The 25,687-nt window shown below is 39.0% G+C and overlaps 1 long non-coding RNA gene across 1 annotated transcript; it reads right to left on the reverse strand.

Moving 5' to 3' along the window:
* Positions 1–3,091: 3,091 nt before the first annotated feature.
* On the reverse strand, positions 3,092–19,989 carry LOC121063447. Its single transcript, XR_005815981.1, has 3 exons — positions 19,723–19,989; positions 16,601–16,777; positions 3,092–3,316 (listed from the first exon to the last, which is right to left on the reverse strand). It is a non-coding gene; the product is annotated as an uncharacterized LOC121063447 (long non-coding RNA).
* Positions 19,990–25,687: the final 5,698 nt, after the last annotated feature.

A 25,687-nucleotide genomic window follows, 5' to 3' on the forward strand; every position in this document is an offset into this window, starting at 1 on the left:
TCTTTGGCACATATGTTGGAGGAACTGCTGTGGCAGGAAAGGGAAGTCTGAGCTGCACTAACATTTTAAACCAGCACAACTCAATAAAATAAAAAAATAAATCAAGTCCCATCCTTCCTCTTGCCTGTAGCCCGTGGAGCCTCCCTCGTCACATTAGCACCCACTTTTGTGAGGCCACACAGCAAACCATGGAACAAATCTAGATTAACCTTTCCTTTCTTTCTTTCTTTGTAGCCATGCTGCCACAAAGGACAAAAAGGCAGGAATAATGAGCCAGGAAAGGGATATGTGGATCATTTCTTCTAGTGACAGTGCCAGGTTACATCTGGTTAAAATCTTTGTAAAACTAAGATTACAAAAGCAATACACCAGCTACTTACTGCATTTTGGGCAGATTTTACAGGTGTCAGAAATGTCTGAAGAAAACAAGTTGATAAAAATCAAGCTGAGAGTTCTTGGGCATCTGCTTGCTCTAAAGAGACTGTTTAGCACTAGAAATCAGTTCAGAAACATTTTCCCCCTGCCCCCCCCCCATTTCTCAAGCACACTTACTACCTAGGTCTCATCCCCTACCCATGGTGGAACAGTCACAGATCTACAAATGTATCCATGCTACAAAGTCATTTTGTTTTTTATTTCAAACAGGAAAGTCAAACAGTGCAAGAATTAAAAACCGGGAATCAAAAAGTGAAGCATATATACAGCTGCTCAAACCCTTCAACTGCTACTCAAAAATGATTGGTTTAATTCCCTGGAATAACCTGGCTGTCTTAATGCATAGGGTGTGAACATCTGAGTGATCCTCTGCTTGAATTAACCCATTTACCCCACAGTCTAATGCTGCTATAAACAAAGAGCCTGGATCTAATACAGCCTCAGCTTCCAAAAAATCTCTCCCTCAAGTCAAGCATCATTTTTCAAAAGTGGGTAGAAGAGGAACAGCAGTCACGGTCGTGCTCTCAAAGACACCAAAGAGATCATTTTAGATCCACGTTAATTTCTACCCTGGTAGCAAGCACTTGACTCATAGAACAGTGTCATTAGTACCGAGTTGCCAGGCTACATCTGACCTTAGAGCAAGCTAAATGAGAGTACTAGATGCTGGTCATATCGTGCACTGCAGCACTACATTCACTGTTTTAATTTGTGATAGATAATATTGAATTAGAGTTACACAAAACAGAAATAAGCATCAAACCCAGACAGTTCCTCGCCTACCTCAAACACAGGCAGACAACATATTAAGAAGAGAACGTGGCATTTTCAGAGTTGCTTGCTATGTTGGCATACTGATTTTAATAGATTAATATCGACAGGAAGTTTGGCCTAGCGTTTCAATTGCATTTTCTTTCAGCTGAAAGAAGATAAGCATGTAGGCATATTGTTGTTTGGTAACAACAAATAAAATATAGAGCTAATGCTGTAATCTGGTTCTAAGACAATACCAGTCCCTTGATGCTTGATACATAATATGCACTTCCCATATTAACAAGGGAAGCTGACTCACATCGCAGTATTTCATAAGCAGAACAATTCATATGCTAATATACATTTGTAATAATTTCACTTCACACTGATGTTCTCATTACATGATAGCTGTTAGAGCCTTATCTTCACAAGGACTCGAAAGTTGATCCTTCTCCAACAGAAAAGTAGCGCAAACTCTGGAAACAGGAATTTTTCTGGCAGGCAGCAGCATAAACAGGAACAGCTTAGGAACCAAAGTGGCGGTGAGGGCTCCTTGCAAGTGGCCTCTGAGCAGTCAGGACATGCAGCTTTGCCTGAGTGACAATCCAGAGACTGGGGATTTTCCAAAGATCAAAGGCTGTGGGTGGAACTTCCCAGAATCTGCAGGGCTGTAACACTCAATTACAAAACCATGCTTGTTATTAATGCACTGCAATCTGGTACGTTAGGCCTATGCTCTGGATACAATTACAGGAGAGAGTCCTAGAGGGTACAAAGGAATTTTACTTCGCAGGGTATAGTATGAGTCCTGAACAAAGCGTGACAGATGTCTCCATATTTCTGTTGCATGGTGAGCAGAAAGCATGCATACTACAAGCAAGCTACAAATAGGAAGGCTACAAATTTCAGAGACATTTTTCTGCTCAAGACCACTTGTGAGTGTTCAGTATTTTTACATGAATTAAATTTTCTTAGCACATATCTGTGAAATAATGACAATCCATTGCAGTTTCTATTAAAACTGAACAGTTTCTATTAGAACTACAAAAGTATTAAAGATATATATGAAAAAAGTCAAAATATTTGGAACATTTTAGAGAGGATAGTTTTAATGAAATATTCCTTCAATTACAAAGAGTTTATTCTATACTTGCTGTTGTGTGAGGCCACTGTCTGAAGCGATCCCAGAGATCTGGGAAATCCAGTGTTCTTCCTTTGCTTGTCATGAAAACTAAAGGATGATGAAAATTCTGCTTCTCATGGACACTTAGTCAAATATAGATATGGATTATTAATAATATACAGACTTTTTAAAATTCCAACATGGGAAATTTGCATATGATTCAGGGCTGGATGAGATGAAACACAGATAGATGGGGATGCCCTGGGGCAGAAACAGTCCCTTGCACAGGACTCTGGACACAGTGTTACCTGGAATTTTTTTAATGAAGAGGAAGGAAGCAAGTGGGCCAAGATGCATCTCATCCTTTAGTAAGGGTGTAATGTAATGGGACAGACCTAAATCAAGCTTCACATCCCTTTTCTACAGAGTAAGCAAAAAATACAGGAAGTATATCAGAAAGCACTTTGAATTAAGTACCAGACTGAAAATAAGGCAGGAGAGAAAATTCTGCTATGCAGTTCTCTTTGCGTCTATGAATATTTCATTTTGAGTCATGGTCACTTTGCTTCCTTCACATCCTGACTGAATGTCAACGCCTTAGGTCTTAACGGGCTGTATGTTACAACCTGACACAAGGATGTGATCTTGAAACCCAGGGCTAGCACCCAGTGTTATATCATTACCTGCACAAACAAAACAAAGATAACAACTGTCACCAGCGTTTGGATCCAGTAAAAACATTTAGCTCTTTAGACTCAAAACAGGAACAGCTATTAGAGACTACTCTTGAATCCATATAATGAAACACATTGTGTATCATTCATTAAGGGGGAGATTCAGACTATTCAACTTCCACTTCAATTTGGATCCAGGTGAAATCCACATACCCAAATCTTCAGAATGCAGACTGCCTTCTCTCCAGCACCATTTAAATTCTAAACCAACGCTGTCATGATCCCATATCATCCAGGCCAAGAGCTCCAATTTGTTCTTCTAATAGTCGTGCTTTTGGGGTGGAAAAAAATAGGGAAGAACTGTATTGGATCTAGTGGGATTAGATTCCAGAATATCAGAAAGCACTACTGTCCAGGCTCCTGTTGGCCTAAGTTTCATCATACTCTCACACTGGGACAAACCTGGACATCAGAAGTGCAGTGGTCTGAGCAGCCAGGTGTAGCTTCCATCTTAGTTTCTCCTTAAGACAAATCTCTAAAGATATTTTGTCTGAGTCCCCAAACACATGGATCCCATACGTGTACTTGGGCAACACCTAATTTTAGATGCATAAATTATACCGTTAGCTTTCAGAAATAAGCATACCCATAACTGCCATTAGAGGCATATTGGCCTATGACATTGGGCCCTAGAAACCTTTATTGATCAGTATCAGCTCAAAGTATGTTTGATTACATGCTGAACCTGCAGCTTTCCAGCTTCTCCATGTTCTCCACAGAAACCCACTTCACTTCTGTGCGTAGCACGTTGCACTGAATAGGAAAGCCACGCTTTGCTGTAATAATTCTAGAGTTTTAGTAACAATACAATAAAAGCAGGTGAATTCCTAACAGTGACAGAAACATTTCCTAGTTTTATTCAACTGCTTTTCTAAACCAATGCTCTCGGTTTCATCTAGCAATCACAAAGGCATCTCCTAAAGCAATGGTATTGGACAAAGAGGCACACAAACTGCAAGGTGTGAGCCTCTCATTCAGTTTCCCCTGGAGACAAAAGTGGTCTTCAATCTGCATCTTATATTCTTGTCTAAGATGACAAATGCATTCCGTCTTCATCAGCCAGCAAGCTATTCTGTTTCATAGCTGTTACACTTGCAGGAGAGTCAGAACCGTGCATATATTCTTGATATTTGGCACCCACAGAGGTTTGAAGCTATTTGTCTGGCACGCTGTCAGTGCATCCCCTTTTACAGGAAGCGTAATACACAGATTTATATACGCTTTGACTTAACTTCATTCTCTCTCTAGGTCTGAAGTGCCATTTGTTAGGGAAATACTCCATTTGGTTTCTGTATACTTGGCTGTATTTCAGCATCCTCAGAACTACTTATAAAACTGTCCCAAGTGTGATACCAACTGACAGGAAAACGAAGGTTATGCAGCTGCAGCCAGAGCTCCTGGAAACACGGGGACACATCCTTAGCAGCTACTGTGAAGGCCTGACTGAGGCACAACCCTGAGGACAAGAGTTTCAGCTCCTGAGCCCTGCTACAAAAGCGAGTGGTGCACAAGAACCAATGTGGCATTGCTACAGCATCACAAAGCACAGATGTGTAGATTACCTCCAGGTGCAGACACAAATATTCCACATATCTTAATTTCAAAAAGGTTTACACAATGTTAAGAGTTTAATATGGATTAAATTTATTACATTTATATTGAGATCAAATTCCCATTGGAACAGCATCTGACCAGAATATGTTCCAGTTAAGACTAAACAGAATTAAAATAGATGTAACAGTTGTAAACAGTAAAACTATCTAAGCATACCATTTTCTTTGATAAGTCAGAGCCCATAACAGTCAGTCCACAAACAAAAACTGTTCAAATAATGAAGAAATGTATTATTTCCAGGGGATAAGAACAGTGCATAAGAAGAACCTGTCACTCTGCAGACATAATCATCATTTTAAAGTAGTAGTATAAATAAGGTAAAAGTGAGCGTCATAAGAATATTAGTTTTACTAGAGATTATTATAAGATCTGTAAAAAGACCAGCTAAAATCAGCTTTATGAATACTACATACTTCATCCAGCCCCTACCCCTTGATATGTTTATGATCACATATTTCCACTCTCAGTGATTTTTTTCTTTCTTTGCTTCTTTTCCATAATGACACCAAACATGCACAGTACTGCAGGTGTCACAGAAACACATCAGCAAGCTTCAGAAACAAAGACTATTTATCTCAAGTATTAAAAAAACCATGACCCATGCCTAAACATCAGGAATTACATTTACAAATAAAGATTAAAGAGAAAACTTGGGTGTCTATTTCATTCTTCTTGTTTTCCTCCTACTTGGTAGAACCTCTGTAGGGCTAAGAGGTGTGCCAAGGACAAGTTCTTCTCCACAACTACAGGATGCCCCCCCGCCCTCAAAAGGGCTGATAGTTTCATATAATCACTGGTAAGCAGAGACTTCCAGAGCCTCCTCAAACTTACAAAGCTGTTGTAAAAATCACCAGCAATCAATTCTCCTTCAAGCAAAGGTTGATCAGACGTGGATCTCATTCATCTGTGGCTCCAAGTCTAACCCTGTCCCGTGTAAAGTCACAAGTTCTTCTGCCAATTATTCAAACAAAGCTTAAAATCTAATTTCTCTGGGCTTCACTTTGAAACCAGAGTAGGAGCTCCCTCTAAAGTAGGCAAAAAGAAAGTGGACTTGACTCACACACGAGAGCAGGTGCCTGTACATGTACAGGCATGGACTGAACGTGTCCTGCACCAGACACTATCGTCTCTCTGGGAACCAACAGCCCTCTTCCCTGCACAAGAAGTTGTCATGGCTTGCCATTTCTTGTCCATTTACACCATCATGTGTGACTATCGACAGCAGAAGCTCCAGAGAACTCCTGCTTGCAAAACTTGCCTACACCACGCTGTGCTAACGGGCAGTGAGCTTGAAGGCTACAACCTCTTCTGCAGAATTCAAACATTGAGAGCCATGTTCTGCTGGCAATGGCATCAAACAGCGACTGTATTTTTTAAAAACTTTCTTGTTTAAAGCAAGACTAATTGCTAAAGTTGCTAAGTTGCACATTGCCAGCCTAGGACTACTTCTAGTTCACCTACAGCAGCAAAAATCCGATGCACAAATCTCTCCGTCTGTACTCTGGTTTATCAATAAACATCTAATACTAGACATACAGGATGTGACTTTTACAATTTAATTTTACAACATTAAACTTTTGTAATTTTGCATTTGGATACTATTAATAAGATCCACTTATTTAATCTAACACAGCAAAGCTGTAAGGCACTTCTTTCATAAAAATATTTTTCTGCCTACATAAATATGTAAAAATAAACATTTTAAGTCTTAAAACAGAGTTCTGTCACCTCTCTAAACCGCACCTGAATTAGAAAAACGTGTGACTCATGCTTTGCCAAATTTTGATTCCATAGTGCAAAAAAAAACTAGTTTTTTTAAATCTTTATGTAGGAACCTAAATATGGCATCATTTCGTTCAGAAGTCCTGTACATCTCTAGCTACAACTGACCTCTCTTCCTCCCTCCCTCTCTGATATCTACAATAAGCAAAGAATCACCAGCATAAAATTAGAGAGGCTGAGGGAAAGTCAAATATATTCATAAACGTCGATTTTAGAAGCAGTGTGGAGCTCCTGATACATTGTCATGGAAAAAGTGAAAGAAAGCAACAAATGGCAGAACTACCTGAATATGAAATGTACCTCTTTTCAATTATTGTCTTCCATACTCAGAGATAAAATATGACAGCCAGTGCATGGGAGAAGTGTAAAAAATAGGAGAAAGAAAAGGATATGAGGAAACTCAGCCTCCCCAAACCACAGGAAACCATGGCCAACGGCAAGTAACTGATGCACAGTGCTGCCTCGAGCAACGGCAAGTGCTGCTTGGCAAACACTTTAAGGGCTCATCCTTAAAACAAACAGTAAGGGTAAGTGGAAAACTCTAAGGTTTTCACACTTGATGACTGAAAATGGGGGGGGGAAAACAAACAAAAATACAACCACAGAACATGAAAAGGAAATTAAATTCCCTGTATAAACTTACAGGAATTCAGAGAAATTGTAGGGTTTTCTTTCCTCCACTTGGGTTCATGAAGATGCATCAGCACCTAACTAGTTAAAAAGCAAAACATTTTAAAATAATAACAATTAAAAGCTCCTGGTTTTACTCATTATTTTCCACTGACTTTTTAAAGAATCAGCTTCGTGACAAAATGGCATCCAAGGCATGACTGAAACATTGTTCCTGAACATGACTAGAAAAAATATTATATCCTGTATTACGCTGCTACAGATCTGGCACAGTTTGTATAGCCTGCAAACCAGTGTTAGATTTGACGGAGTGTATCTGTGTATTTTCATAGATGTGACTAAAAAAAACTGTACAGATTTATACTGATTATTAAATTTTCCTATGATTATTCAGATTAGGACCCTAAGAGGTCAACATTATTATTAATACAAGCAGAACAAGAATGAATTGGAAAAGCATTTACAAGTTTGGATGAGATTCTTTATGACTATGTACTGGCCTGAGTTAACTACAATTAAAACTAATTTGACAATAGTTAATTTGCAAGAATGACAGCAGGTGCATTTCAAAACAGTAATAGAAGAAGAGAGCAGTTGCATCCCCATTGCAAGCTCTGTAATACAGGCAGAAAGACAAAACAGACTGTGTGTTTAACAGATGCTGCCTTTTGGGACTGTGTTGCCGAAAGTTTGTCCCTGCACACAGCTGCGGTGGCACAACACTCCTAAGATAAACACCATTTTATTTTTTAAATCCCACATACTGCTGTATGCAATGAAATACAAAATAAAGATCACTCCTGCAACAACAACAAAAAAGGGAGAGTTACTTCCATGAATGCTTGCTGCACAACTGCTAAGTTTTAAAAAGATTACACAACCTTATTCTAAGTAGTAACAAGTATGAAAATAAGTGAGAAAAACACAGTGTTAATGTCGAACTGGGTTATCGCACAGTTTTCTTTACGTCAGAAACTCAGTGTAGCAAGCACATATTTTAAGACACCTGTTTGCCCGCTGACTGTGAACATTAATCAACACATATCTCAGCTCTCTGAGAAACACCCTTCCACTCCTTACTGCCTTTCACTGTTATCTCTGTACAAGGTTTCAAAACTGGGGCATTTATTTCACATAAAGTCAATTAAGAGCTTAGTTAGAGAGGAAAAACCTTGCCAAGGTAGATAAATCCTGCAACACTCTCAAAGCACAGTGAGACTCCGGCCGAATTCTTCCAGTAATTAAATCCACAGTCCAGGAAGATGTGGGAACGCTACCTTCCTTCTGCCTCCTGCAAGTTCAGACCCGGGTTTTATAACCTCTAAATTAAGGAGAGTGGCAAAATACTGCGAAAGCGTAAATTTTTCAGGTGTACCGTAGGTCTTTTAGAGCTCTTAGGATTATCATCCTGAAATTAACCTAGATTCAAAGATACTCAAATACAGAATGCGCAGCCCTGTTGCTGTATGCTCACATAGCCTGGATAAATTACATTTTTCTGACATTTCAGACAAGCTTCATGAGGAATTTGAAGAACTATTGCCTGTGATACTATAGAATACCATGATGTGGCTTATCTCTGGGAAAGTCAAGTTGTTACCAGTCTCCAGGACAGGCAAAGATGAAAAATGCATTCCTAAACACTTCCGTAATTATGCAAGCATTCAAGAAAAAGTGATGGTACTATAGCAACTAATTATTTTCAGGAACACATGTATCAGTAAGATAAATCCTTCAATCAATTTGCATTAAGAATCATTACCCTTACATTTTTTGTAGATAAGCACTACTGTCAGGTTAGCACCATAAATTTAGCTGATAAAGTGACTCGGCATCTGAGAAAAACTTTCAGCTGTGGAAGCGATAAGTATGATAGCAGTGATCAGACTTACTCATGGTGTTTCATACAGCTGGGCATATCACTTTTGTCTTTCTTAGGTGGAGAAAATGATTTGGGGTTTTACTTCCAAGTCCTGAATCCAAACAGTAGAATGTTAGGGACACAGCTCTTTCAGCATAGAGTGCAAATGTAATAAGTACTTGGGGGGAGGGAGGAACCTAATACGGGGTCCCAAGGGGACCTAAAAAAACTGAGATCCTCTTGGTTCCTACACAGATTAGAAACACAGAAATGGGGGAAGTTCTGATCTCATTTCAGCAGAAATGGGACACCTGGGTATGTTTGTCAAGCATTAAGAGCAGGACAACTGCTTGCACAGCACAGAAAACAGCCAAAGAACGTAAGAACTAGAGGTAAGGGTAAGTAAGGGTCAGCTAGACGAACTGTGTACTACTAGCATTTTTCCTGCTAGTTAAAGATAGCCTTTTGGAAAGTATTGGAGACTCTTAGGAATTAAATTACAGAGCCTAACTTTAGCGTGGAAGCCTAGAACCAGTTTTCCCTCGGGGTATCTTCAGAGGTGAAACCTGAGGAGGGCTCTCAATAAGCTGCTGAAGAAATCTCTGGCTCCCTGCTAACTCTACTGAATACGGCAAGGTTCAAGTTAGTTTTTGGGAATAGCTGGCCCACGATCACAGAATCACAAGATGGTTTGGGTTGGAAGGGACCTTAAAGCTCACTCAGTTCCAACCCCCTGCCATGGACAGGGACACCTCCCACCACACCAGGTTGCCCAAAGCCCCATCCAGCCTGGCCTTGAGCACCTCCAGGGATGGGGCAGCCACAGCTTCTCTGGGCAGCCTGTGCCAGGGCCTCACCACCCTCTGAGGGAAGAATTTCTTCCTAATATCTAATCTGAATCTATCCTCTTTCAGTTTAAAACTGCTACTCCTTGTTCTATCACTACATGTCTCTCTTTACCTTCTTTATTAGCCCCCTTCAGATACTGGAAGGCCACTCTAAGGTCTCCCCAGAGCCTTCTCTTCCCTAGGCTGAACAACCCCAGCTTATAATGATAGGAATTCCACTTCCCTTCATAAGGGATGCTATAACTCATCTACGTCAGTGTCAATATTCCCTTCTTGGGAGGAAATTTGGTTTTGGATAGAGCTAGTTCAGCTTCAACTTCCAGGCAGTATACACTGTACCTTTAGAAAGCTGAAAAATTCCTTGCTTTGTGTCTTTTAAGACAAGAATTTATATCTGATGATAACTTACCTTGCAAATTTCTGTTCAATAAATTTAAATGACTGAACAGGCCTCAGAGTATAAAAGTTTTTTTCCCCCCAGACCTTGAAAAATTTCATAGGCCTTCTTGAACTCTTTCCTGTATTTATACCTCATTGTTAAGTGGAAATACTGTGGCACTGGATACAATATTTTAGTATCTCCACTACCAAAACCATTTGCAGAGGTAGTGAGATTGCTCACTTCTCCAAATAGAGAGAACATCCAAGAAAATCGTTTCTGTACATCCAAATGTTGCTTCTAAGCCACAGCATCATACTGCCAGCAAAGCTGAACAAGCTACTTAAAATGACCCTTGGCTTTCCTTCAAGTTACTAGACTGAAGTAATTTTGTATTTGTAACCCTAATCGGTGCTCCTATTACCTTAAATAGACAATAGACAGATGGACCACTCGGTGGGTAAGGAATTGACTGGATGGCTGTGCTCCGGCAGTTGTGGCCAATGGCTCAATGTCCAGGTGGAGACCAGTGACGAGTGGTGTTCCTCAGGGGTTGGTACTGGGACCAGTGCTGTTTAACATCTTTGTGACATGGACAGTGGGATCAAGTGCACCCTCAGCAAGTTTGCTGGTGACACCAAGCTGTGTGGTGTGGTCAACACGCTGGAGGGAAGGGATGCCATTTTAAATTAAAATAAGGTAGGTTCAGATTACATATTAAGAAGAAATTCTTCACTATGAGGATGGTAAGGCGCTGGCACAGGCTGCCCAGAGAAGCTGTGGATGCCCCATCCCTGGAGGTGTTCAAGGCCAGGCTGGATGGGGCTTTGGGTGGTCTGGTGGGAGAAGTCCCTGCCCATGGCAGAGGGGTTGCATTTAGATGGTCTTTAAAGTTCCTTCCAACGCAAAGCATTCTGTGATCCTATGAATTCCCATGACTATCATGCCATCATAGTAATTCAGCTTCCTCATTACTGACTATATCCCACCAATTTCAGACAACAAGAAAAGTAGCAGCCTGCAAAAGGCTACTTAAGCAAAAGCTGTACACCACCCAAATACTAAAAAATGCTGCTAGAAGCTTTGAATCTATAGGATTCTTAACATAACTCTCACTCAGAGCTAATTATCAATTAAAAATGAAGATTTGTGAGGCAGATTTTTTTGAAAAGTGCTGAATATAGTCTTTATGTCATACGACGTAAATTTAAAAAGTATCAAATCAAATACCCTAGAAAAATATACATATACCATGCCCACAAGTTAGCTTAACTAGGTCATAAAACTCTCCAGAGAATGAACAGGGTTGTCTGTCAGTCAGAGAAGTACAAGACCTGTCATTCATAGTACTTTGAGGCCTCTCTCAGTAGAACTACAGTACAGATATTCAACGAACTCCTTACTATAGGGGTGGTATATACAAAGAAAAGGCATTTGATTTCTCATCTTGCTGGGGACATTCAAAGATGAAATTGCCAAAGTCTGAACTCCACCTATAGCTAACAGAGAGGGATGTAGCTCTGCAAGGCAGAATTTATCTCACCTAGCTTAGGATAGGGACAATTGTCTTTTCCCATTAACTGCAGACTTTTACTGAGGCTTACAGATGCTCAATCTCTATATGGTCGTAAAAGTTAGATGAGAGGAATGCCACACCAAGACTTGCTGGACTACAGTCATCATAAGCTGAGAAGAATTTTCTTCCACCAGCAGAGCTCCTCTGCTAAGAAGGGCCCACATGTGAGTGCAGTGATGCCAGGGCTGATGAGTTTCTTCTGCCCTAAGCTGGAGCAGGTCTTCATCTCTCATTATTTGTTCTCTCATAATTTGTTCATACAATCCCCAAACTGTATGTGTCATTATTTTAATTGGGAATGGCAACCTAACGGGCTGAACATTCTTTGATGGTCAGACTGGTGAATAACAGGATGCACAGTGTGAACGATTCAAATGGGTTTTACCATCCGGTTTCTAAGATAATGATGAAGAAGATGGAAAAATTGTAAGATTTTGAAGTAAATTTGCATGTTTCTATATGGAATTGAAAGCTTTCTATTGTGTCATGTAACTGAATAACTAACTGCACCACTAGAATGGCATCTTCCTATCAAACCCTCAAAAGGCAGGTGTCTAGGTCTCTGCTGCTGTTCTAACTGAGAATGTACAAAAAATGGCAATCTTGATTTGCTAGTGTACACCAACACCCACATTAGCCAACACACGGGTGTGGGTGTGTTTATGTAAGCGGATGTACAAAAATCCCCTGAAAAAATGAATCAAAACCTTTCTGCAACCCCAGCCAAAATTTTTTAGCTTTCTTTCTGGAAACACAGAAAGTAGGTCAGCATATATCCCAAAATAGCACATCAGCACTGAGGGAAAAAAAAAAAGCGTATCTGTATCTTTGGACTTTTTAGCTCATTTCTTGATAGGGGGGAATGGAAAATTAAGGCCTTTTCCTTATTCTACTATATGGAGGAACATGCACAATAAAGAATTGGTTAATTCTGCCACTTAAGCAAGCCCCCAAATCAAGCATCCACACACAGATAGTTAACCATTTTAATCCAAGCAAAATAGTATTGATTTGAACCATTTAAGCTTTATCTAAATATAAGCATGGGAAAAGTCAGGAAGCTTAAAAGGTGTTTAAAATGTTGTACTAGGTGTGTATCACATGCTCTTCCTTGTACATTTTGTTCCTTATATCAAAAACCTATTTGGTAAAATATTTACTTTGGAAATAAGGGCACAGTTTCTATGATTGTTGTTGTTCATCTTGTGACTTTTTTAAAAAGTATTTGCTGTTTCAACAAGAATTGTTGCCTATTTTGTGATACCTTACACACTATGAATACTCCTAAACAAAAAATATTTTCTTTAATACCAGATGCATGTCTCCCAATACTCCCCCCCCCTTTTTTTTTCTTTTTAAGGAGGTAAAAAGCATACGCGTAAAACAAATAATTTAAACACTCAAGCTTTCACACATTTACAGCTGCAAAGATTCTGAAGAGCTCTTTTGGGTTTAATATTGACAATCTCCTTCCATGAACTATTACAGTATTTAACGTGAAAAGAAAAACAAAAACCATTATTAATAATAATTAGGAATGATGCACATCAATCCTAAAAATGTTATTTACCTTGTTCAAGTCAATAGCAATATTGTTGGCTACAACATGATGAATGCCGATCTGTTTCCCAGAACACTCATTTTTTTAATTAGGGAAAAAATGATATTGCCTCCCCCAAATTCCAAGTGTCAGGCTTCATTTGGATCTCTGCACTAGTTTAAAATGACTGTTTGAAAGATACCGAACATTTGTAAGTAAGACTTTTTAAGCTCAGTGATTTTTATGCAACCAGCAGGAAACTTTAAAAATATCAAAAAAAAAATTATTTTTAGTTCCTTTTCTTTCTTTTTTTTTTTTTTAAACTAGTGGTCTATGTGTGCTTCACCTCAATTCTCGGACACCTAGCATTTCCCCTGCATCAGTCCAGCCCTGTTTAAAAATCTCATCCACCAGCTTTTGATCTGCATATTACAGTACTATAATCCATGGATATCTGTATTCAGCTTAGGCAATTGCAGAATTGGACTCCCGGGCTGTAACATATTTAAAGCCTTTCCAAAAAAGGAGACTGAAGAGAAGAAAAGCCTTTCCGAACGTACAGCTGCTAGGATCTGCATTTTTATTTTACACTCAATAAACCAATGCTTGCTATCAGAAGTAAAATAAAAACTGAGAGGCTTCAAAATTAACTGAGTGAAGACATGATGGATTTTCTCAAACTTTTAAAAATTAAGTCAAAGCACTAAAATAAGATAAAATGGTTGAGTTCTCATGTCCTAGGAGGCCTCCACCTTGAATAATTTTAAGACTCTAACCTAACAAACAAAGCACATAACTGAACACATTTAATGGCATTCCTAGATTACTGCCAGATAGCTTGTCACATGCCTCGGTGGGTCTCGGTAGACAGTTCTCAGTCTTTACTTCCAAAAGCCAGAGACACAGAATTTATTAAGTTTAGTTAGAACTGGACAAATATATTCCTAAAAATATCATCAGACCAAACAAATCTGATCCTAGAGCGTCATTTTCTAACGCAACATTAAAATAAATAAGAGGAAATAAGGCAATCATGTTTATGAGTAGCAACAGATACACACACCCCTAATATTCTCTTGCTGATGTCAGCAACATCATTCTCTAAAACCTGCAGGAACGTATGGAAAGATAATACCAACATTCATCAGACTTCACTACTACTATTTTTTCTGGTATGTGGCATTATTACTAGTGTAATTAAAAAGCAAAAACACTGTTCTAGTTAAATGGAACCAAATAATTTCCTCCACGCACTACGATTTTCTCTAAATCGTAAAAGACAGATTTCACAAGCGCACATAAGTCAGTTGGTCTCATCTCCCTTTTAGGAAACAAAGGCCCATGAATATGTTTGCATGTTCATATAACTCCAACTCTGAGTTTGAGGATGTTTACAAGACACCTGCTGTGTCTTGTAAATATGCCAAATCTTGTAGATATTCCAAATTTGAATTCATTGGTGTGGGAAGGCTGCTACCATGAGATACTATTTCCACTTAGAATCCACTAACTGAACTGCTGAGAGGTTTTACCTTCATAAATTGATTTGTGAAGGAGAGGAATTAGTGCAATCAGTTCTTTCAAGGCACAGCAAAGCTGGTAAACTAGTCCAGAAATGATCAAATCTAATCTTTATTGAGTTTGCCTAACTGGAACATAGGAGGTCCTGGAATTACAGGTCGAGAGGTAGTCTTGGAGACGGCGCTCATTTCCCAGCTGAGAGCCCATAATTGCATATAGTTGTACATTTCCAGACCAGAGTCATGCATTCCCTTCTGGCTCACATGGCACAACGATACGTGCCCAATCTTTTGTATAGCACACTGGTTTCCTACTGTGACTGCATTATTTTGTATGGATTGGATGTCTCCCTTATACCCTCCGGTGACTGACACGTGAATTTCAGCACATTACAATGGTATACCAGGTTGAAAATGCACACGCTGCTGCAGAGATGTGACTTAGAGCCCTACCACAAGTCAGACTGAACTTACAGACTCAGCCATATGGAGCCCTTCTCTTGTCAGCATGCGTGTACGCAGCCTTCCTGCACAGAACAGCTCACATCTAGGCAACAAAAATTCCCCACTTCATAATGGCCATGTAGGTCTAGAACACGTATCACACACATACAGATCTCTGTACTCATAAATACATCCATCTGCTTGTTTTGATCTGCCCTGTCTTGGATTAAAAACAAACAATGAACAACAAAAAAGTATATTGAATAATAAATGATATAATTGTCCCAATGTACTTAAAACAATGATCCAGAAATCTCAAAAGCCAAAATGGAAAGATCTGTATTTAAGCAATCAACAAAGAACAAAAGATAACTACTCAGACTGAAAAGTCTCTGGCCTTGTCAAGAGCCTTTACAGTACTGCTCTTTAAAAGCAAAAGAAAATAATTCACTCTTCAGTGGGATAGAACTGGGAGCACTACGGAAGCCAGTACTCCAGAAGAAATACTACTAACAATATAATTTACTCTGACTTACAGCTAATTACAGAGCAAAGTTAATTGACTCCATGAAATCTTATTTTTTATATGACAGAAGGACTAACTAGAGCTTAATAATGATAGGTTAAAAACTATCCAACCTTTTAGTAGGAAAAAAATGTTTGGTTTGTTTAAGAGAAAGAGGCTGATGAATTTCTGCTCATGTTGTTTTCTATTTTTCCCCTGGTTCCTTGAGATATAAATGCACATTAGCAATTGCACTTATTTCAGATACTTATTAAGTGTACATGCAAAATGCTTATTCGTCTATTTTCAAAATTATCAGTATTTGCAAAACCAAATACAGCCAACATTTGTCTGTTTGGAATTTCAGTCCCAAGAAGGCTTTAACAAAACACTTGCACTGTATCACACTAATTAAAAACCACAAGTTTCTTCAGCTCCTGGTAACAGTTTGCAAACTTTCACTGATGTTATGGCAATGAGTTGATAAATACTTGTAGCATACTATGTGCATAATCTCATGCTGCATGTGATGGTCTTAATATAGGTTTGTAATTCATATTTAACTTGAGTCCCTAAGAATCATCACCCAAAGCTGTCATTGCCAAATACTTAAATTCACATACACAATCCTTTTCAGAAAGAAGCATATATTCAAGCTTCCAAATCTCAATATGCATAATGTTTTGTATTTTCCACTATGCAAAACATTTTTAACTATTTACTGAATAATGGCTAATAGTTGCCACATTTATTCAATAAGAAGTGAATTTTATTGTTTTATGAATGCATTATGATTCTTGCTAACAAAAATCTCACGTAGATTCAGGAAGCCTAAAAACTTAAAACAAAGCCTTACCTTTCCTTGAAGCAATGGTTTCCAGTAGTGATCTGTTTTAATGCCTTAATTTTGCAGTGTAGTTTCCATTAATAGTTTTCTAGTTCAGGCAGAGATGGGTTAATTGCAAGCAGTATGGATGCTGTCTTGCTTGCTTCCTGGAGATCACTGTTCTGCATTGTGCACTGTCACAACTACCTAGGGAAAAATCACAGTCATGTTAAACTTCAGTCACCTGGACAACATGATATATTCCTACTCCCAGTATAGAATATAAAGAACCAAAGTCTTAAAACGTAACCTTAAAGTTGTATTTATCTACCAAATATTTCATAATATGTGCTGTTAAAAGAATTATTGCATACTTTCTTACCAGGAGTTCATCCTCTTGACATAAAAAGATGTAAAACAAGTGGAGAAAATTTATATACAAATATTATAAGTTACTTAAATGACAACCTGCCTTTAGTATTGACAATATGAACTATACTTTTTTTTCTTTTTCTTTTTCTTGTGGATTTCTGGTCAGAAGCTGCAAGCAACAGCAGAAACTGAGTTATGCTGTAATTCCTTAGGCATAAGTAAATAGAGTGCAGCCTTTGAAAAATAAAAATGTTGAGAGTAGGAATCTACTTCTGTTATTTATGTATAACTGCACGGTCCCTATTAGAACTATACATAGGTGATATTTTATTTGGTGCAATTATAGGCATCTAGCATCCAATTTTTAAATCCAGTCTAGTATCAGCTAATAGCACCTGCACCGCATCTGTGTTTAAAACCACTGGCAGCACATCTGGGGACCGCACTTCAGAGAGCTGTCCTGCGATAATGTCCATCACGGACAAGAGGCCCATAATGCAGGATTATCAATCCAACCCGAAATTTTGCTACTATGAAGACAGTCTGAATGCTACATAGATCAATGACATGAGTAAGAGACCTCATTTGCTTCCGAAAGCCAAGTGCCTAGAAGCCAAAAGCCTCCCATTTAAAATGAGGTATCTGTACTTTGAGGAAAATACTTAGAAGCCCAGAGCACATTTGTTTACTTACTGAGTGAGCCAGCAATCTGCTTGCATCAGTCCTTCCACAGGCTCATAGAACAAGCTAGATTGGAATGGACCTCCAATGAATGGACCTCCAATGGTTTTCTCATCCAATCTCCTGCTCAAAGCTGGGCTAACTTCTGCATGAGATCCAGTTGCTCAGGAGCTCGCCCAACCAAAGCATTTGTCAAAGCATCTCTAAGGACTGAGATTCACAACCCGTGAGTACAACCAGTGCGGCCAGAACAGCCTCTTGAGCAACGTATCTCCATCCAAGTTATCTACATCCAGGCAGCCAACAGGACAGTCCAACTCCAATGTTACTTGACTTGTTCAGCCCAGAGAAATGCCTGACTGGGTGCTTCATTTAAAGATCTGATTCAATATTAATAAATGAGAGTGTTTTCTGCTATCTCATAAGGCAGTGTATTACAACCCGTTTCCTCTCCTCACCCTTCCCATAACAGAAACCACCCCCACCACCTCACAGTACATTATTAAAGGGCTTAAACATTTTTATTTCTCTCTGGTGATTTTTTCCTTCTGGATAATCCTTTGCAATTGTCTTCCACAGACACACAATTGTAGCTCTCCCCACATCTTAAGAAGCATTCCTGTAAGTCTGGATAATTCTCTTGTTCCACATTTATTGTTAACAATTCAAGTTTCCTGAATGCTAAGAAAACTATCAAACCCTGGCAGCTGAGTTAAAAGTCACAGAAATAGAACAGTAAAGGCTCAGATCTGCTTTGTCAAACTTTCTGCAAATTTTGCTCTTTTTGTGTGTTACACTCAAGCTCTACTTTAAGGGTAAGGCCCCAGTGTCTAGATGTTGGTTTTTTTTGGTTTTGAAAAATGAGAACTGACATAAAGTAGATCTGACAGGTTCCTGTAACTACTCTAGTTCCTCATCTCCCTGCTGAGAAGTCCATTCACATCTGTGAGATGCTGTCAGAGATGGATTAGATTTTTGCACAAAAATGGGTTATTGAGTTTTAAACCAACCAGAAAAAAAATCCCAATAAAATGGAATAGTTTGGGTTATCTTCAATATGACATTGGATTTAATCTGTCATACATCACATCTGTGTAATAATGCACCTCCCGTGTATTAAAAGCAATCACCTGGTTTTGCATATCCATGTGATAAATGGCACTTCTCAATCTCTTGCAGCCTGAAGCCATTACCTCTCACTTTGTGGGGAGGAGGAGGAGGGTCTGGAGGAAAGCAAGGGAATGCTTTCCATAAAAGACTCTCAGGCAGTGTTGTAAATACTGACTTTCATAGACATGCTTTACTTCAAAGAACAGGGGCAAGCTGAATCAAGCAGTCTCCAGCCAAAAGTTAAAACCATGTGCAGACACACACCACCCTTTCTATCCAGTATATAAAGGGCACAGTCTCCTTCACAACCAGTGCAGAAACCAGACCCTGTGTAAGGATAAACAGAAAAATGGGCACACTGAAATAGAGCACAGCATGGATATAACTAGTTTAAATGCAAAGTGTTGCACAACTTTGCCATACATTGTCTAACTTTTTATTTGCGTAAATTAAAGGGATTATTGGCAATTACACTGGGCCCAACTTTATCTTCTGAAAAAATGCAGGATTTTCATTTTTAATTTTTTTTAAAGAAAAGTAATAAATGCTCTAGGGGGGTACATATTTTTATTAGAAGTATTACTTCTTAAAGGCCATTTCTGAAATTATCTTCGTAATATAAAGTAATATTCAAAAGTTTTCTGGAAATTATGGTATTAAGTTCACAAAAAATGCAGTGAGTTTATAGCTGTACAGTAAAACATCCCAAAACAAGGAGGTTTGTCAAAATACACGTTCTTCTGAAATTAAAATCACTAGTGAAGGCAACAGCTGCATCACTTCAGCACCCTCTGTTGGCCACCTTGCAGCTCGTTACTTTGTGTACTCAGAAGTGTCATTTATTTTTGTCCTTAAGCTATCACAAAGAGACTTTTATACAGAAACACATGCTAAAAGCAAATAAATAAATAAATGATCCCCTCTCCCCACCCCAAAAAAACAACCCTACTGAAACAAAAGCTTGAAATACATGGCACAAAGTTGCTTACTATCACAATACTCAGTGTTGCTGGACATGTCCTGCATTAGCCCATCTGGTATTTCTGACAGACACTACGTGGCACCTCACATGCAGCTCCCACCCATACAAACGACAGCTCTACAGAAAGCACAACGATTTTTCTGGAACGTTTTCTTATGGTGGCAACCGAGAACTTTGAATAGATACGTTATGGAGAACAGCGCCCACGAAAAAAAGTACTCGAACCACGTAGTCGTCGAGCACACAGACAAATACAAGTCCAGATGCCAGATACAAGGTGATCTAAATATAAACTCTGCATGCGGCGCTGCGGTGAGCGGCCAGATGGTGCAGCTTCCAGAGGCAGAGGCCCTCAGCCCCGCAGCTGCCTCACAAAGCCGGCTCAAGGCTTCGCAGCTGTGTGGCTGCACAGGGGGCTGCAGGGGAAGGAGGGTGAAGCGGTGGGGCCGGGATGGAGAAGAAGGGGTGCCTGCTGGATTGGGGGAGGTAGGGGGGCTGCGGGCTGCCTCTGAGCAAAGCCACCCCAGGGGTGAGTGGGGTTGCTGTGGCCATTCTGGCCTCTCTGCCGGTGGGGACCCTGTGACCGGCTGTGCTGAGGGGAAGAGCTGCTGCCTGGCCATTCCGCAGTGCTCCAACCTGCTGCTAAAAGTCACTACCTACAGGTCAATCCTCCAACCTACTGCTCAAGTCACTACCTACAGCTCAGTCCTCCAACCTGCTGCTCAAGTCACTACCTACAGCTCAGTCCTGAAGCCACCACTGCCCAGGATTCAAACCAGAATTAACCATGACGAACAAAAGGGCCTTTCTCAGCTGACCTGAAGTTTAATGACAGGGAAAAAATTCACTCTTAGAAATGCCATCAGTTATCACCACCCTTCTAATGCCGTCTCTTAACTTTGCATCTTTAAGCTTTCTCTACAGTTTCTTTATCTGCTTAGTTTTGTTTTCACAGCCCCCTGTCTGCCCCCCGTTATTTCACTACCCTCCCAGGCCCTCCTCTCTGCTTCTCTCCTTCCCCACGTGCAGCTTCACATGATTCTCTCCTAATATTTCTGTGTTTATCAACTTTAAAATGGCGCTAATAAAAACCGATGGTCAGATAATACTCTCCAGAGCACACTGAAATGCACACAAACTTTTGTCAAGGAAATCTGCAGTACTGTTTGTGAGAAAGCTTTACTAGCCTATTTCAAATATTTACACGCACACTTCTTCTTTGTGTAGGTTATATTTTACCACTTAACAGGGATGGAGAAATCAGTTTGGCTTGGAACGTCAAGATCTCAGTTATTAGAGTCAAATATTTATTGCACAGAAGAAAACTGAAACGATTTCAGGAAATCTGTGCAGTTCATTTGAGGCCATCAACCAGCCTGGAAGCCAGAGGTGAACCCAAAGCAAATCCACATCCACAAACCTCAGAACTGAAGAAACACAATCAAGCATTTGCAATTCATGATGTTATCACCCCTTTTAAGCAATTATTATTTTTTCAGGTATTTTTAGGCGCTCATATTCTTGCTTTATCCTGCTGGCAAATATTTCTTTTTCTTTAGCTGTTTTGTTATTTTAAAATTTATCCTTTCTTTTTTTTTTTTTTCTTTTCCCATCTGTGAAAGGTCTGATTCCAAACAGTAAACGTTAGAAATTATTTCCTTTAAAACTTGGCTGCTCGCTAGCCGGCTGGTTAGGGCTGCAGCAGCCTGCTCAGTAACAGGTTTCTTACGCAATGGGGTTCATATACCCAGCAACTCCGAGGGTGGGGTTCAAAACAGCTACTGCACCACTCACATTTTGCAACTAAAAGCAAGGGAAAAAAGAAAAAGAGATGCAGGAACTGGTGAGTACAAGGGGAAACACTGTTTTTCTGAATCAGAAATATAACTTAGTTTAAAAAAAAAAAAAAAGAAGGTAAAAAGCAACACAGAAGAACGAATCAAAGGCAGCTAAAATATTTCCCCCCCAAAGCTGTAATTAGTTCTGAGATCACAATATGATAATGATTATTAGGAGAAATAATTTATGCAGAGAACAGGTTAATCCCTGCAGAGAATCATGTAAATACTTTGCTATTCTGGCACTAACCTTCCCCTCCCACTGAATGATTTCAACTTACCAAAATTTCTTGTTAAAAAATTATTGACAAAATAGCTGTTTATTTTAAATACTTGCAGAGAAAAGTTTGAGTATCAGTATCTTTATGTTGAGATGTTAAATTAAAAAAAAAAGTGAAGGTGAACATTAAAATCACTGTTGACTGAATTTAGGATTAAAATTAACAAAAATAATTTTCTAAATTTATGCTGTTTAAAAGTAGACACAATTACACGATAAAACAGATTCTTTTTGACATGTATAAAGAGATATTCTGTGATACAATCAAGGAAACCAGTACTTCTAACATTATTAAAAAAAACACACACAGACAAAAAAAAACACCACCTATTTGGCCATCTACCACTTCACTGTTCATAAAAATGATTCTACTTGATGCTTCCCCTGCCCTGCTCCTCTTATTTTGAGTCTTTCCCTTCCTATGATGTCTAGAACTGATTAAGTACTATGGTGAGAATCAATTTAGCTGGGGAAGTTATCCACTTATATTCATAAAAAAAAAAAAAAAAAGACCTGTATTTTTCATTTTTGAAAATATTTAAGGCAGAGGGAAGAAACTACATCCTAGGCAGTAGGGATGCACTCAGTCCATGGACATTGCCATGTCTGGAATACCTACACTTGCTTCCTACCAGTTGTTCCTATGCAGCACAACATGAAGTGTTCAGTTTGGGTGCTGGAAGAGGCAGAGCTCCATTGCTTGCCTGTATCTAGCAAGTCATGGTGCTTCTCACTTGGGTTTGCCAACCAGCCTGCAGCTCTGAATTAGTGCAAGCAGCCCAAAAAGGCAGCTTGAACATTCCTGCATAATGCAACTCACACTGCGCATCCACCTCCTGTTCTCATGCTTTGTCCTCATGCTCTGAAAGACAACCAGTATTAGCCCTTATTTATGCTTCAAATCTTAGCCCAACGTACAGGTTTCTTTTGCATGGGAGCCCTTCCTGATAACTATGCTCCTTTGTAGAGTAAGGAGCTCCTCCTGGGTCTAGATGCATGTGCTACATGAAGTGTCTGAGATGCATCTTTCACGCTCTGCAACAGATTGATAAACACCAATACTCTGAAGGTACTATCCTCAAACGCTTTATTATACAATCCCTACAGCTCAATTTGACAAATTTTTCTTACCAAACATACATGAGGTCAAATGTGCCTTTTTTTTCTTTTTTTTTTTTTTTTTAACATTTACCCAATTTGTGACAAAAATGTTCGTCTTTCCAACTGACTGCACACCCACATCACTATTAGCAAAGGCAGTTTGCTAATAACATTCTGCGGTCCTAAAACTGTTTACTTGTCTTCTTTTCTATTAACACATTAAGCGATGCTGAATAAACATCTCAACTACTAAAAACTGTAAAGTGAGGGCTGGGATCACCTTGTTTGCCTGCGCTGCAGCTGTACTTGGATTGCTGCCTCCCACGGTGGTTACTGATAGCTCCCGCTGGCTCTCCAGAGAGCTCCACACCAATAAAAACTTTGAAAATTAATATCAATAAATGCCATTCCATTCTGTTTTTAATCTCTCACATCTCTGGCTATTTTATGAGAGCTTTTTGAAACTACTACTATGCAAATTTTATGTCAAAAGTGTCCATAAGTCTTGAATAGCCTGTTTTCGTCAGGTGAGTAAGAGTAAATCAGATTGGTATTTTAAAGGCACTAACATCTGACATAGAGGATTACCAAAGAAAAAAAACACCAAAAAACAAAGAAAAAATCCCACCCACCCCCCCAAAAAAAAAAAAAAAACATCAACAACACCCCAACCCTTCATCTTTTGTCAGGAAGACTTGAGCACAGCCAGCACAAGGGAGCTGCAGGACCACGGCAGAGAATTAGGATGAAGGGATCTGAAGTTTACAGCATCAGCACTGATTTAGTCCTTTTGAAAATGATCTTGTAAGTGTGGTCTCATTGCTTTTTAAGTCAAAATAATGAGGGGAAAACAATTTGTTAAAAAGTAAGGCGTTTTCTATACATGGATAAAAAAAGATGTTGGTTCTGGAGAATCCGATGTTACTAGAGATCAACACAACGCCTCAGCACACTTCTGGCACATGACACCAGCACAACTATGTCTTCTCGGAAGAGTTTTGTGGCTATTGCAAGCACATCCAGCCCTGTGTCCAGTTTTGGTTTGGCAGAAAACCAGAGGGGAGGTCCATTTGAACACAAATATGAAAAACTAATCCTCTTATGAAAATAATCATACTTTTAGTTGGGGATAAAAATCTGATATATTTCAGCAGGCTTCTGTAATGTGCCTGTGGGCAGTAGTTTTTGTACAGGAACTACTATTTTTGTTTTGTTTTAATTCAATTTGGTCTCTAAACTGACATCAAAAAGTTTCCCTTTTTTCTGATCTCCCTCCTTACTGTTCTTGATTATTCAGTAACGCAATCATCTTCAGTGACCCAGGCACTACAATTTTCAACAAATAATCTCTGGATGAAACTCTTAGGCAATCCGTACAAAGCATCCTGAGCAACAAGACTTAGACCTGAACTTTTTCTTGCAGTCACCAGCAGGAAGAACAAACTGAAAGATGGGTATCAGAATGGTAGAACAGAAATGTATTTTCCAGAGCCTTTTCTGATAATCACGTATGTAAAGGTTTTTTCCAGCTAAGCAGCTTAAGGAAAAAACAAACAGAACGCAGACAGCAGGCAGTACTTTCTCTTCATATTATGAAATTAGCCATCTCTTTAATTTAGTTTAAATCTCTATTGTCTAATAGACAAATTCTGTAGTACAGCATTATTTTTTCTTTCCATCTCCGTTCTTTATTACGTCATATAGAAAAATAATGTAGGAATTTAATAACAGATTTAAATAACAACCGTGCAAGGCCTCCTCTCAACTTACAGGTTCTACACGTGCAATTGACTCAGCCACTTGTTATGCCTCTATAGTACAGCAAACATAAAGGACTTCAGAGTGAATAATTAAGACAGCAAGAGAAGTAGCATGCAAATGACTTCTTAAGTTTGGAATACCAATCAGTTTGCTGCCCACTTACTTATTATCATATTTAATGCCCACCCCCCCAAGCCAATCCCAATGTGAAGTGAATATTTTGAGCTATTGGAGCCAAAGTTTCCGAACGTAATCTACCAAAAAAAAATACAAAACCAAATTCCAGATGCCCACACCTGATAACAACAGTGCCTAGTAAACCTTTAGTACACTTTCTAGCTGTCATGTGTGTGACATAATCTCAAAGAAGAACTCTGAATAAGAATCACAAAAACTGCCAAAACAATAGGGTAAATTAAAAAAAGACCTTTAGTTGAAAAATTCTTTATAAGATGACTTCATTTAGGAAGACTAAACAATTCAGAAAGCATCTCTAAACGCGCCTTTATACTTGCAATCAATATTGCTTTCTTCAGTCGTACAATAAACCACTGTTAATTATACTGCCAGCAAACTGCTTCAGAATTAAGCAGAGAACACTATTCAAAAGTTACAGTAACAAAACAAAATGAACATCTATCTCCACCAAATATCCTTTTCTCAAAAGCATTAATACTGAGCAGAGCTCTTGATGCCTTCTTTTTTCTACACTGTGCTTGGAGGAAGATCCAGACCTCTTCATCTCTGGCAGTGAAGCCTCTGACAAATGCCTGTATCATTGTATAAAAAAAAAAAAAAAAATACACAGGTGGAGAAAGTTATCTCAGTAATGTAGTTTAAAGTGTTGAAAGAGAAACCCGAGCTATCTGTGCTTTGCAACAGTCAGCACTATCTGCTTTTCTGCAAGAAACCACTAACAAGGAAATAGCGTGAACGGATATTAACAAATGCATGCAACTTGAATGCTAATGTTTTCTTGTGTACAACATATG

The sequence above is a fragment of the Cygnus olor genome, chromosome 1, assembly GCF_009769625.2.
Source record: "Cygnus olor isolate bCygOlo1 chromosome 1, bCygOlo1.pri.v2, whole genome shotgun sequence".
NCBI lineage: Eukaryota > Metazoa > Chordata > Aves > Anseriformes > Anatidae > Cygnus > Cygnus olor.